Raw genomic sequence first — 13,701 nt, forward strand, 5'->3', positions numbered from 1 at the left:
TGCCACTTTATATAATGTTTACATATCCTGCATTTTTTTTAACCTTTATTTAACCAGGCAAGTCAGTTAAGAACAAATTCTTATTTTCAATGACGGCCTGGGAACAGTGGGTTAACTGCCTGTTCAGGGGCAGAACGACAGATTTGTACCTTGCAACCTTCCGGTTCCTAGTCCAACTCTCTAACCACTAGGCTACCCTGCATTACTCATCTCATATGTATATACCGTACACTATACCATCTACTGCATCTTGCCTATGCTGCTCTGTCATTGCTCATCCATATATTTATATGTATATATTGTTAAATATTGTTATTCCATTCCTTTACTTAGATCTGTGTGTATAAGGTAGTTGTTGTGAAATTGTTAGATATTACTTGTTAGATATTGCTTGTTAGATATTGCTGCACTGTCGGGAACTAGAAGCACAAGCATTTTGCTACACTCACAATAACATCTGCTAAACATGTGTATCTGACCAATAAAATTTGATTTGACATATTACCTCAGTTCCCTCGACTAATCGTTCCCCCCGCACATTGACTCTGCACCAGAACCCCCTGTATACAGCCTCCACATTGACTCTGCACCAGAACCCCCTGTATACAGCCTCCACATTGACTCTGCACCAGAACCCCCTGTATATAGTCTCCACATTGACTCTGTACTGGTACCCCCTGTATACAGCCTCCACATTGACTCTGTACCGGTACCCCCTGTATATAGCCTCCACATTGACTCTGCACCAGAACCCCCTGTATACAGCCTCCACATTGACTCTGCACCAGAACCCCCTGTATATAGCCTCCACATTGACTCTGTACCAGAACCCCCTGTATATAGCCTTCACATTGACTCTGCACCAGAACCCCCTGTATATAGCCTCCACATTGACTCTGCACCAGAACCCCCTGTATATAGCCTTCACATTGACTCTGTACCGGTACCCCCTGTATATAGCCTCCACATTGACTCTGTACCGGTACCCCCTGTATATAGCCTCTAGAGAGGAACCAGGCTATGTGGGGTGGCCAGTCCTCTTCTGGCTGTGCCGGGTGGAGATTATAACAGAACATGGCCAAGATGTTCAAATGTTCATAAATGACCAGCATGGTAAAATAATAATAATCACAGTGGTTGTCGAGGGTGCAGCAAGTCAGCACTTCAGGTGCTGAACAGTTGAAACTGGAGCAGCAGCACGGCCAGGTGGACTGGGGACAGCAAGGAGTCATCATGCCAGGTAGTCCTGAGGTATGGTCCTAGGGCTCAGGTCCTCCGAGAGAGAGAAAGAAAGAGAGAATTAGAGAGAGCATACTTAAATTCACACAGACACCGGATAAGACAGGAGAAGTACTCCAGATATAACAAACTGACCCTAGCCCCCGACACAAACTACTGCATCATAAATACTGGAGGCTGAGACAGGAGGGGTCAGGAGACCATAGACCAATCCATAGGTTGAAATATACAGTAAGTATGCCCCCAATGTAATTCTAAAGTCTAATAAATCTACATTGCGATTTAAATTGATTAAAATTAACTCATTGTCTTTCGTTGAATTTATATAAGAACAGTCAGACCTTGATTACCATTATCTAGTGCAAACATGGCATGATTCCACTATTTGTATCCGTTTGAATCATTTTCAAATAGGGAATTTTATTTTGAAGGCGAACCGCAAATTCCACTATTGTGGCTAATTCTTATTGTGGCTCGCTTCACATAGGTGTCTAACGTCACCGATTCGGGTTTGACTCGGGGCTTGTCAGCTAGGCTACATTATGCCAGGTCAGGTTGTGGCGTCTATGTGAGGGAAATCCGCATAGCGGGATTGCATGCTGTTTTATGAAAGAATACCTAGTATTTTTGTCGAATAAACTACCGGATACAAATCTGCTCTGAGTCCACGGAGGGAGAAAACACATCTCCTGATTCCATTGCCGGCAGAAAGAGGGAACTTCGGCTTTTGTTTTGTTCTAAAAAGACAAGTGAAGAAAGAAGACCTTTGCAGATCTGTCTGTTGGATATGATCTGAATTGTAAGGAGGCAAATCATTTTGAACTATCCATTGTGTTTCATGGAACTTGCCATTGGGGGCATCGAGCACCTCCCGCCCCTTCGCCTCTATCCCAAAATACTGGAGGCTGTAGCAATAGCAGTGACGACCTGCAGCTGGATGAGACACGGGATCCAAGGTACACTTGACCACAATAGAAACCTGTTTTGGACGATTTCTGCTCCCCCGCATCGTTTACCTAACTCCGTTAGATAGGTACGCATCATCTCGTTTGTGCGTAAAAAAAAGCTCCTTGGATATCTTCGGCAGATCTCAACGCCAATCTACCGTACGGACACCGATTCGTGGTGCGTAGTTCAAAAGCTACTGATCGTTTTGGAATAACTACAGTCAGTCAACCATTTATGCTTTCCACGTCGGCTCATTAGCTTGAAACTAGTTCCCAGTCGGCATCGCTTCTGAAGGTAACGGCGTATTCCCAACATACCTGGTCCAAACCATTTGGAGTGAATTGATCCAGTCCACTAAGGGGAAGCTATCAGAGAAGTTCCGGAGAGTTGAAGCGCCGTGGCGATGTTGGCGAGTGTTTGGATTGTCTTCCTGGCTGTGAACATAGAAGGTAAGCACTCGAAATACAATGCACATTGTTTTATTCGTTTTATTTCTCTATGGATACGCTAGTTGTGTCATTTCGTATCAATATTTAGCAGAATGTGTTTTAGAATTACACATGTCAACAAATACATGTTTTTTTGTTTCATATTAGCAGCCAAATGCCTATCCGATATTTTAAGAATACATTTAAACACATTTTCAGTTCACATGTTTGCAATGCAAATAATTTGTTATTTTACAAACGGATTTCTATTGCATTTCGTGACAACAATTCCATGTCAGCGGGCTACGTGCAGTGAAATGACCGTGATAACAGGTAGATGGCGATAGTGATGTAGAGGCTCAATACCCATAAACATGTTCATACAACATAACGAAATGACGAGACGCAGTTCCTATTTGTTTAGCCCAGGTGATCACAAGGCTCGCAACCTCCCAGAAGTATGTTTAGCCCAGGTGATCACAAGGCTCGCAACCTCCCAGAAGTATGTTTAGCCCAGGTGATCACAAGGCTCGCAACCTCCCAGAAGTATGTTTAGCCCAGGTGATCACAAGGCTCGCAACCTCCCAGAAGTATGTTTAGCCCAGGTGATCACAAGGCTCGCAACCTCCCAGAAGTATGTTTAGCCCAGGTGATCACAAGGCTCGCAACCTCCCAGAAGTATGTTTAGCCCAGGTGATCACAAGGCTCGCAACCTCCCAGAAGTATGTTTAGCCCAGGTGATCACAAGGCTCGCAACCTCCCAGAAGTATGTTTAGCCCAGGTGATCACAAGGCTCGCAACCTCCCAGAAGTATGTTTAGCCCAGGTGATCACAAGGCTCGCAACCTCCCAGAAGTATGTTTAGCCCAGGTGATCACAAGGCTCGCAACCTCCCAGAAGTATGTTTAGCCCAGGTGATCACAAGGCTCGCAACCTCCCAGAAGTATGTTTAGCCCAGGTGATCACAAGGCTCGCAACCTCCCAGAAGTATGTTTAGCCCAGGTGATCACAAGGCTCGCAACCTCCCAGAAGTATGTTTAGCCCAGGTGATCACAAGGCTCGCAACCTCCCAGAAGTATGTTTAGCCCAGGTGATCACAAGGCTCGCAACCTCCCAGAAGTATGTTTAGCCCAGGTGATCACAAGGCTCGCAACCTCCCAGAAGTATGTTTAGCCCAGGTGATCACAAGGCTCGCAACCTCCCAGAAGTATGTTTAGCCCAGGTGATCACAAGGCTCGCAACCTCCCAGAAGTATGTTTAGCCCAGGTGATCACAAGGCTCGCAACCTCCCAGAAGTATGTTTAGCCCAGGTGATCACAAGGCTCGCAACCTCCCAGAAGTATGCCTAGTTAGATATCAACATACTGTACCAGGGGAGGTCGGGTAGTAGGCTATGTTCTGTTCAATAACATTTTGGCTGATTTTACAGATATTTCTAAGGCTGTAGAAATGATGATAGACTACATATTTTTATGGGGAAATGTCACTTATAAAAATACCTTATTCTCTCGTGTTTATAAACATTGCAACAAAATAACAATGCAATACATTGCTACTATATTGTATATCAAATCAAATGTTATTGGTCACATACACATATTTAGCAGATGTAATTGTGGGTGTTGCGAAATATTTCCGAGCTCCAACAGCGCAGTAGTATTTAACAATTCACAACAATAAACACAAATCTAAAAGTTACAAAAATGGAATTAAGAAATATGTAAATATTACATGGATCAATGTCAGATTGGCATTGACTAAAATACATTAGAATAGAATACAGTATATACAAATGAGTTGTAAGCGTCCTTCTGTAGCTCAGTTGATAGAGCATGGCGCTTGTAACGCCAGGGTAGTGGGTTCGATTCCCGGGACCACCCATACGTAGAATGTATGCACACATGACTGTAAGTCGCTTTGGATAAAAGCGTCTGATAAATGGCATATATTATTATTATTATATTAAAGTGGTCAGTGATTTCCAAGTCTATGTATATGGGGCAGCAGCCTCTAAGGTGCAGGGTTACATAACCGGGTGGAAGACAGTGGCTATTTAACAGTCTGATGGCCTTGAGATAGAAGCTGTTTTTCAGTCTCTCGGTCCCAGCTTTGATGCACCTGTACTGAATTTGCTTTCTGGATGATAGCGGGGTGAACAGGCAGTGGCTCGTGGTGGTTGATGTCCTTGATGATCTTTATGGCCTTCCTGTGACATCGGGTGGTGTAGGTGTCCTGGAGGGCAGGTAGTTTGCCCCCACGGTGATGCGTTGTGCAGACCTCACTACCCTCTGGAGAGCCTTACGGTTGTGGGCGGAGCAGTTGCCGTACCAGGCGGTGATACAGCCCGGACAGGATGCTTTCAATTGTGCATCTGTAAAAGTTTGTGGGGGTCTGGGTCTTAGGTGCCTGCCAAGCTGAATTTATTAAGCCTCCTGAGGTTGAAGAGGCACTGTTGCGCCTTCTTCACCACACTGTCTGTGTGGGTGGACCATTTCAGATTGTATAGTATAAAATGCAAATTATAGCAGGCTCAATTACAATCATATATGCAGCAAACCTACTATATAATGGGGCACCATCTGAATGGAATAGTTATAGCCAGCCTCTAATCAGACACCATCTGAATGGAATAGTTAAGCAGCCTCTAATCAGACACCATCTGAATGGAAAGTTATAGCCAGCCTCTAATCAGACACCATCTGAATGGAATGTTATAGCCAGCCTCTAATCAGACACCATCTGAATGGAATAGTTATAGCCAGCCTCTAATCAGACACCATCTGAATGGAATAGTTATAGCCAGCCTCTAATCAGACACCATCTGAATGGAATAGTTATAGCAGCCTCTAATCAGACACCATCTGAATGGAATAGTTATAGCAGCCTCTAATCAGACACCATCTGAATGGAATAGTTATAGCCAGCCTCTAATCAGACACCATCTGAATGGAATAGTTATAGCCAGCCTCTAATCAGACACCATCTGAATGGAATAGTTATAGCAGCCTCTAATCAGACACCATCTGAATGGAATAGTTATAGCCAGCCTCTAATCAGACACCATCTGAATGGAATAGTTATAGCCAGCCTCTAATCAGACACCATCTGAATGGAATAGTTACAGCAGCCTCTAATCAGACACCATCTGAATGGAATAGTTATAGCCAGCCTCTAATCAGACACCATCTGAATGGAATAGTTATAGCCAGCCTCTAATCAGACACCATCTGAATGGAATAGTTATAGCAGCCTCTAATCAGACACCATCTGAATGGAATAGTTATAGCCAGCCTCTAATCAGACACCATCTGAATGGAGTTATAGGAATATCTGTGGAATAGTTAGCCAGCCTCTAATCAGACACCATCTGAATGGAATAGTTATAGCAGCCTCTAATCAGACACCATCTGAATGGAATAGTTATAGCCAGCCTCTAATCAGACACCATCTGAATGGAATAGTTATATCAGCCTCTAATCAGACACCATCTGAATGGAATAGTTATAGCCAGCCTCTAATCAGACACCATCTGAATGGAATAGTTATAGCAGCCTCTAATCAGACACCATCTGAATGGAATAGTTACAGCAGCCTCTAATCAGACACCATCTGAATGGAATAGTTACAGCAGCCTCTAATCAGACACCATCTGAATGGAATAGTTATAGCAGCCTCTAATCAGACACCATCTGAATGGAATAGTTATAGCAGGCTCTAATCAGACACCATCTGAATGGAATAGTTACAGCAGCCTCTAATCAGACACCATCTGAATGGAATAGAATTAGTTACAGCAGCCTCTAATCAGACACCATCTGAATGGAATAGTTACAGCAGCCTCTAATCAGACACCATCTGAATGGAATAGTTATAGCAGCCTCTAATCAGACACCATCTGAATGGAATAGTTAGCAGCCTCTAATCAGCCTGAATGGAATAGTTCTAATCAGACACCATCTGAATGGAATAGTTACAGCAGCCTCTAATCAGACACCATCTGAATGGAATAGTTATAGCAGCCTCTAATCAGACACCATCTGAATGGAATAGTTACAGCAGCCTCTAATCAGACACCATCTGAATGGAATAGTTACAGCAGCCTCTAATCAGACACCATCTGAATGGAATAGTTACAGCAGCCTCTAATCAGACACCATCTGAATGGAATAGTTATAGCAGCCTCTAATCAGACACCATCTGAATGGAATAGTTACAGCAGCCTCTAATCAGACACCATCTGAATGGAATAGTTACAGCAGCCTCTAATCAGACACCATCTGAATGGAATAGTTACAGCAGCCTCTAATCAGACACCATCTGAATGGAATAGTAATCAGACACCATCAGTTACAGCAGCCTCTAATCAGACACCATCTGAATGGAATAGTTACAGCAGCCTCTAATCAGACACCATCTGAATGGAATAGTTACAGCAGCCTCTAATCAGACACCATCTGAATGGAATAGTTACAGCAGCCTCTAATCAGACACCATCTGAATGGAATAGTTAGCAGCCTCTAATCAGACACCATCCTCTAATCAGACACCATCTGAATGGAATAGTTACAGCAGCCTCTAATCAGACACCATCTGAATGGAATAGTTACAGCAGCCTCTAATCAGACACCATCTGAATGGAATAGCCTCTAATCAGACACCATCTGAATGGAATAGTTACAGCAGCCTCTAATCAGACACCATCTGAATGGAATAGTTACAGCAGCCTCTAATCAGACACCATCTGAATGGAATAGTTACAGCAGCCTCTAATCAGACACCATCTGAATGGAATAGTTACAGCAGCCTCTAATCAGACACCATCTGAATGGAATAGTTACAGCAGCCTCTAATCAGACACCATCTGAATGGAATAGTTACAGCAGCCTCTAATCAGACACCATCTGAATGGAATAGTTACAGCAGCCTCTAATCAGACACCATCTGAATGGAATAGTTACAGCAGCCTCTAATCAGACACCATCTGAATGGAATAGTTACAGCAGCCTCTAATCAGACACCATCTGAATGGAATAGTTATAGCAGCCTCTAATCAGACACCATCTGAATGGAATAGTTACAGCAGCCTCTAATCAGACACCATCTGAATGGAATAGTTACAGCAGCCTCTAATCAGACACCATCTGAATGGAATAGTTATAGCAGCCTCTAATCAGACACCAACTGAATGGAATAGTTACAGCAGCCTCTAATCAGACACCATCTACAGCAGCCTCTAATCAGACACCATCTGAATGGAATAGTTACAGCAGCCTCTAATCAGACACCATCTGAATGGAGTAGTTACAGCAGCCTCTAATCAGACACCATCTGAATGGAGTTACAGCAGTTACAGCAGCCTCTAATCAGACACCATCTGAATGGATAGTTACAGCAGCCTCTAATCAGACACCATCTGAATTACAGCAGCCTCTAATCAGACACCATCTGAATGGAGTAGTTACAGCAGCCTCTAATCAGACACCATCTGAATGGCCTCTAATTTTTTTGTTATAGCTCTAATCAGACACCATCTGAATGGAATAGTTACAGCAGTTACAGCAGCCTCTAATCAGACACCAACTGAATGGAATAGTTACAGCAGCCTCTAATCAGACACCATCTGAATGGAATAGTTACAGCAGCCTCTAATCAGACACCATCTGAATGGAATAGTTACAGCAGCCTCTAATCAGACACCATCTGAATGGAATAGTTACAGCAGCCTCTAATCAGACACCATCTGAATGGAATAGTTACAGCAGCCTCTACTTGGCTTGATGTGTCCACATCTGTTCTACGGGATGACATCATCAACCATCAAACTACCAATGTGTTCTTCCTGGTACAAACAGATAATTACACAGTAACGACACATAGTGAAGACATTATTGTTCTAAACTAATCTTGCCAATCTTATTTCCCCATGGGACAATGAAGTATTTATTCATTATAACGCACTGGTGAGTGATTGATCATTGGAAGAGAAATCAACCATTGAAGTGGCAATTATAATTTTTTTGACTGTGGGATCTTTGATTGTGAAATACTACTGTAGTTTGAAGAGTGAAAACATCTAATATATTTGTGCATATTTACATGAGAGGGCCATCCAATGGGTAGTAATGCATCACTTTCTATAGGGCTTGTTTATTTCTGTGGGCAGAGATGTCATAAATCAGGGATTATACACTACGCAGTAATTCTCTGTAAAGCTGCAGTGTGTTTGTGAGAGCGGAGTTTGCTGTGTCCGTAAATCCAGGATTAAAGCAAGCGATTTGAATGAATGGTATGGATACCAACCTTGCCCCACCTTCCCTACACCCCACCACCTGTTTTCAGCATTGTGACTTAGATGGAGCCTTTCCTTCCTTTCATTACAAACCGTGGATATATCCCAAATGGCACCCTGTATCCTATATAGGGTGCTACTCTTGACAAGAGCCCTATGGAAATGGATGCCATTTGAGACACTGTTTCTGTCTCAGTGTAGTGTACCTACCGGAGGAAACCGCTTACTGAAATAATACCAGGCCATTATTAAAATCACTTTAAGCTTCCGCCCTGCCCTGTAAATTATCTTTGGAAATACAGCCTTTTAAGTGTGAAATGTGTAGTTGTGAGAATTTACTGGTTGATACATGCATACATCTATAGAGAGGTGTAGTACTGTAGAGTAGAGGTCGACCGATTATGATTCATAAATGACCAGCATGGTCCAATAATAATAAGGCAGAACAGTTTAAACTGGAGCAGCAGCACGGCCAGGTGGACTGGGGAAAGCAAGGATTCATCATGTCAGGTAGTTCTGGGGCATGGTCCTAGGGCTCAGGTCCTCCGAGAGAGAGAAAGAAAGAGAGAAAGAGAGAATTAGAGAGAGCACACTTAAATTCACACAGGACACCGAATAGGACAGAAGAAGTACTCCAGATATAACAAACTGACCCTAGCCCCCCGACACATAAACTACTGCAGCATAAATACTGGAGGCTGAGACAGAAGGGGTCAGGAGACACTGTGGCCCCATCCGAGGACACCCCCGAACAGGGCCAAACAGGAAGGATATAACCCCACCCACTTTGCCAAAGCACAGCCCCCACACCACTAGAGGGATATCTTCAACCACCAACTTACCATCCTGAGACAAGGCTGAGTATAGCCCACAAAGATCTCCGCCACGGCACAACCCAAGGGGGGGGCGCCAACCCAGACAGGAAAATCACATCAGTGACTAAACCCACTCAAGTGACGCACCCCTCCCAGGGACGGTATGAAAGAGCCCCAGTAAGACAGTGAATCAGCCCCTGTAATAGGGTTAAAGGCAGAGAATCCCAGTGGAAAGAGGGGAACGGGCCAGGTAGAGACAGCAAGGGTGGTTCGTTGCTCCAGAGCCTTTCCGTTCACCTTCCCACTCCTGGGCCAGACTACACTCAATCATATGACCCACTGAAGAGATGAGTCTTCAGTAAAGACTTAAAGGTTGAGACCGAGGTTGCGTCTCTTTCATGGGTAGGCAGACCGTTCCATAAAAATGGAGCTCTATAGGAGAAAGCCCTGCCTCCAGCTGTTTGCTTCTGAAATTCTTTGGACAATTAGGAGGCTCGTCTTGTGACCGTAGCGTACGTGTAGGTATGTACGGCAGGACCAAATCAGAGAGATAGGTAGGAGCAAGCCCATGTAATGCTTTGTAGGTTAGCAGTAAAACCTTGAAATCAGCCCTTGCCTTGACAGGAAGCCAGTGTAGGGAGGCTAGCACTGGAGTAATATGATCACATTTTTCGGTTCTCGTCAGGATTCTAGCAGCCGTATTTGCACGAACTGAAGTTTATTTAGTGCTTTATCCGGGTAGCCGGAAAGTAGAGCATTGCAGTAGTCTAACCTAGAAGTGAGAAAAGCATGGATTAATTTTTCTGCATCATTTTTGGACAGAAAGTTTCTGATTTTTGCAATATTACGTAGATGGAAAAAAAGCTGTCCTTGAAATGGTCTTGAGATCAGGGTCCAGAGTAACGCCGAGGTCCTTCACAGTTTTATTTGAGACGACTGAACAACCATTAAGATTAATTGTCAGATTCAACAGATCTCTTTGTTTCTTGGGACCGAGAACAAGCATCTCTGTTTTGTCCGAGTTTAAAAGTATGTTTGCAGCCATCCACTTCCTTATGTCTGAAACACATGCTTCTAGCGAGGGCAATTTTGGGGCTTCACCATGTTTCATTGAAATGTACAGCTGTGTGTCATTCTCATAGCAGTGAAAGTTAACATTATGTTTTCAAATGACATCCCCAAGAGGTAAAATATATAGTGAAAACAATAGTGGTCCTAAAACGGAACCTTGAGGAACACCAAAATTGACAGTTGATTTAGCTCCTCCCATCTTGGTAGTCCTGAAATAAACACGGAATGTGTCACAAATGGCACCCTATTCCCTTTATAGTGCCCTACTTTTGACCAGGGCCCATTGGGGTAGTGCCCTACTTTTGACCAGGGCCCATTGTGGTAGTGCACTACTTTGGACCAGGGCCCATAGGGTAGTGCACTACTTTGGACCAGGGCCCATTGGGTAGTGCACTATTTTGGACCAGGGCCCATTGGGGTAGTGCACTACTTTGGACCAGGGCCCATTGGGGTAGTGCACTACTTTGGACCAGGGCCCATTGGGGTAGTGCACTACTTTGGACCAGGGCCCATAGGGTAGTACACTACTTTAGACCAGGGCCCATTGGGGTAGTACACTACTTTGGACCAGGGCCCATTGGGTAGTGCACTAGGATGTACGCTGAGGGTCCTAAGGTGTTCCTGCTCATGTTCATCTCTTCAGCTCTCTGCACTGGGCCTTGTGACGTGAGGTGTGAGACTGACTGATGCACTACTTTGATCAAGCGGGCCTGTCTGATGTACATTGAGATAATCACTGTGCTTGTAGAGAAGATCAGGATTAAATGGTTCTCTGGGGAGCTTGGGATTCACGCTGCCGGAGACAGCGTTTCAAGCTGCTCATTCAAGGTAAGTTGAAAAGGTCCTAGTTCTCTCTATTTGTGTGAAGGAATGTTGGAGAATGTTGGAGTTGGTGTGTTCAAGGTCTCATTGTCCATCCACACGCAGGTTAAAATACCAAAACCAACTATATTAAATTGGAGACAGGTCAAATCACACATGAAACATCCATGTATCCATGTAGATCCATCTACTGCTGTTGCTGGTTTGTCCTGGGAGATGAACTACGGGTTGCTGCTATATTACCTGACAGGCATGGTCTTCTTTTTAGCTGGTTCTTTGTAATCAACCAAAACCGTGCTTTTCTCTACTCTGATGATGAATCCACAGATAAAAAGGGAAACCTAGTTAGTTTTTAGTTAGTTACCATTAATTAATCTCTCCTCGTTGGTCTTTCAAGCATCCACGTGGGTCTGTGTCTCCCTGATATCCACGTGGGTTTGTGTCTCCCTGATATCCACGTGGGTCTGTGTCTCCCTGATATCCACGTGGGTTTGTGTCTCCCTGATATCCATGTCGGTTTGTGTCTCCCTGATATCCACGTGGGTCTGTGTCTCCCTGATATCCACGTGGGTCTGTGTCTCCCTGATATCCACGTCGGTTTGTGTCTCCCTGATATCCAAGTGGGTCTGTGTCTCCCTGATATCCACGTGGGTCTGTGTCTCCCTGATATCCATGTGGGTCTGTGTCTCCCTGATATCCACGTGGGTCTGTGTCTCCCTGATATCCACGTGGGTCTGTGTCTCCCTGATATCCACGTCGGTTTGTGTCTCCCTGATATCCAAGTGGGTCTGTGTCTCCCTGATATCGACGTGGGTCTGTGTCTCCCTGATATCCAAGTGGGTCTGTGTCTCCCTGATATCCACGTGGGTCTGTGTCTCCCTGATATCCACGTGGGTCTGTGTCTCCCTGATATCCACGTGGGTCTGTGTCTCCCTGATATCCACGTCGGTTTGTGTCTCCCTGATATCCACGTGGGTCTGTGTCTCCCTGATATCCACGTGGGTCTGTGTCTCCCTGATATCCACGTGGGTCTGTGTCTCCCTGATATCCACGTCGGTTTGTGTCTCCCTGATATCCACGTCGGTCTGTGTCTCCCTGATATCGACGTGGGTCTGTGTCTCCCTGATATCGACGTGGGTCTGTGTCTCCCTGATATCCACGTGGGTCTGTGTCTCCCTGATATCCACGTGGGTCTGTGTCTCCCTGATATCCACGTGGGTCTGTGTCTCCCTGATATCCACGTGGGTTTATGTCTCCCTGATATCCACGTGGGTCTGTGTCTCCCTGATATCCACGTGGGTCTGTGTCTCCCTGATATCCACGTGGGTCTGTGTCTCCCTGATATCCACGTGGGTCTGTGTCTCCCTGATATCCACGTGGGTCTGTGTCTCCCTGATATCCACGTGGGTGTCACACCCTGACCTTAGTTATCTTTGTTTTCTTTATTATTTTGGTTAGGTCAGGTGTGACGAGGGTGGTATGTGTGTTTTCTCTTGTCTAGGTTTTTTTTTTTGTACAGCTATGGGGTTTTGGTTTGTCTAGGTAAATGTAGGTCTATTGTGGTCTGAATTGGTTCCCAATCAGAGGCAGCTGTTTATTGTTGTCTCTGATTGGGGATCCTATTTAGGTTGGACGGAAAAGGATCCTGGATATGGGAGGAAATACTAGATGGAGCAGGACCCTGGACGTAGCCTGGGGAGTATATGAAGATATTAGGGTACACGGCTAGAGGCAGCCCAAATAAATACAAAATTGGGGGGAGGCACACGAGGAGATTGACTGAGTCAGGTAGGAGACCTGAGCCAACTCCTCGTGCTTACCGTGGGTAGCGTGTAACTGGTCAGGCACCGTGTTATACAGAGATGTGCACAGCGTCTCCAGTGCGCTATTCTAGCCTGGTGCGCTCTATTCCTTTCCGGGCTAGAATGGACATCCAGCCAGGACGTATTGAGCCAGCTCTATGTTCTGGATCTCCAGTGTATCCTGTGCCTCCTCCCCACACTCGCCCTGAGGTGCGTGTCACCAGCCCAGTACCACCAGTGCCGGCACCACGCACCAGGCCTACAGTGCGCCTCGGTAGTCCAGAGCGT

The 13,701-nt window shown here is 45.0% G+C and overlaps 1 protein-coding gene across 2 annotated transcripts in view; it reads left to right on the top strand.

Moving 5' to 3' along the window:
* The first annotated feature begins 1,288 nt into the window (after window positions 1-1,288).
* The window catches only part of nectin1b (nectin cell adhesion molecule 1b), a 419,153-nt gene continuing 406,740 nt past the window's right edge, over window positions 1,289-13,701 (top strand). The window contains exon 1 of one of the 2 annotated variants that reach the window (XM_052468740.1): window positions 1,289-2,636. The gene's annotated coding sequence lies outside the window, so the exon portion shown is untranslated. The remainder of the gene's footprint in view (window positions 2,637-13,701) is intronic. The other variant, XM_052468739.1, reaches the window with a different exon arrangement.

Source organism: Oncorhynchus keta, chromosome 18, assembly GCF_023373465.1.
Source record: "Oncorhynchus keta strain PuntledgeMale-10-30-2019 chromosome 18, Oket_V2, whole genome shotgun sequence".
NCBI classification, from domain to species: Eukaryota; Metazoa; Chordata; class Actinopteri; order Salmoniformes; family Salmonidae; genus Oncorhynchus; species Oncorhynchus keta.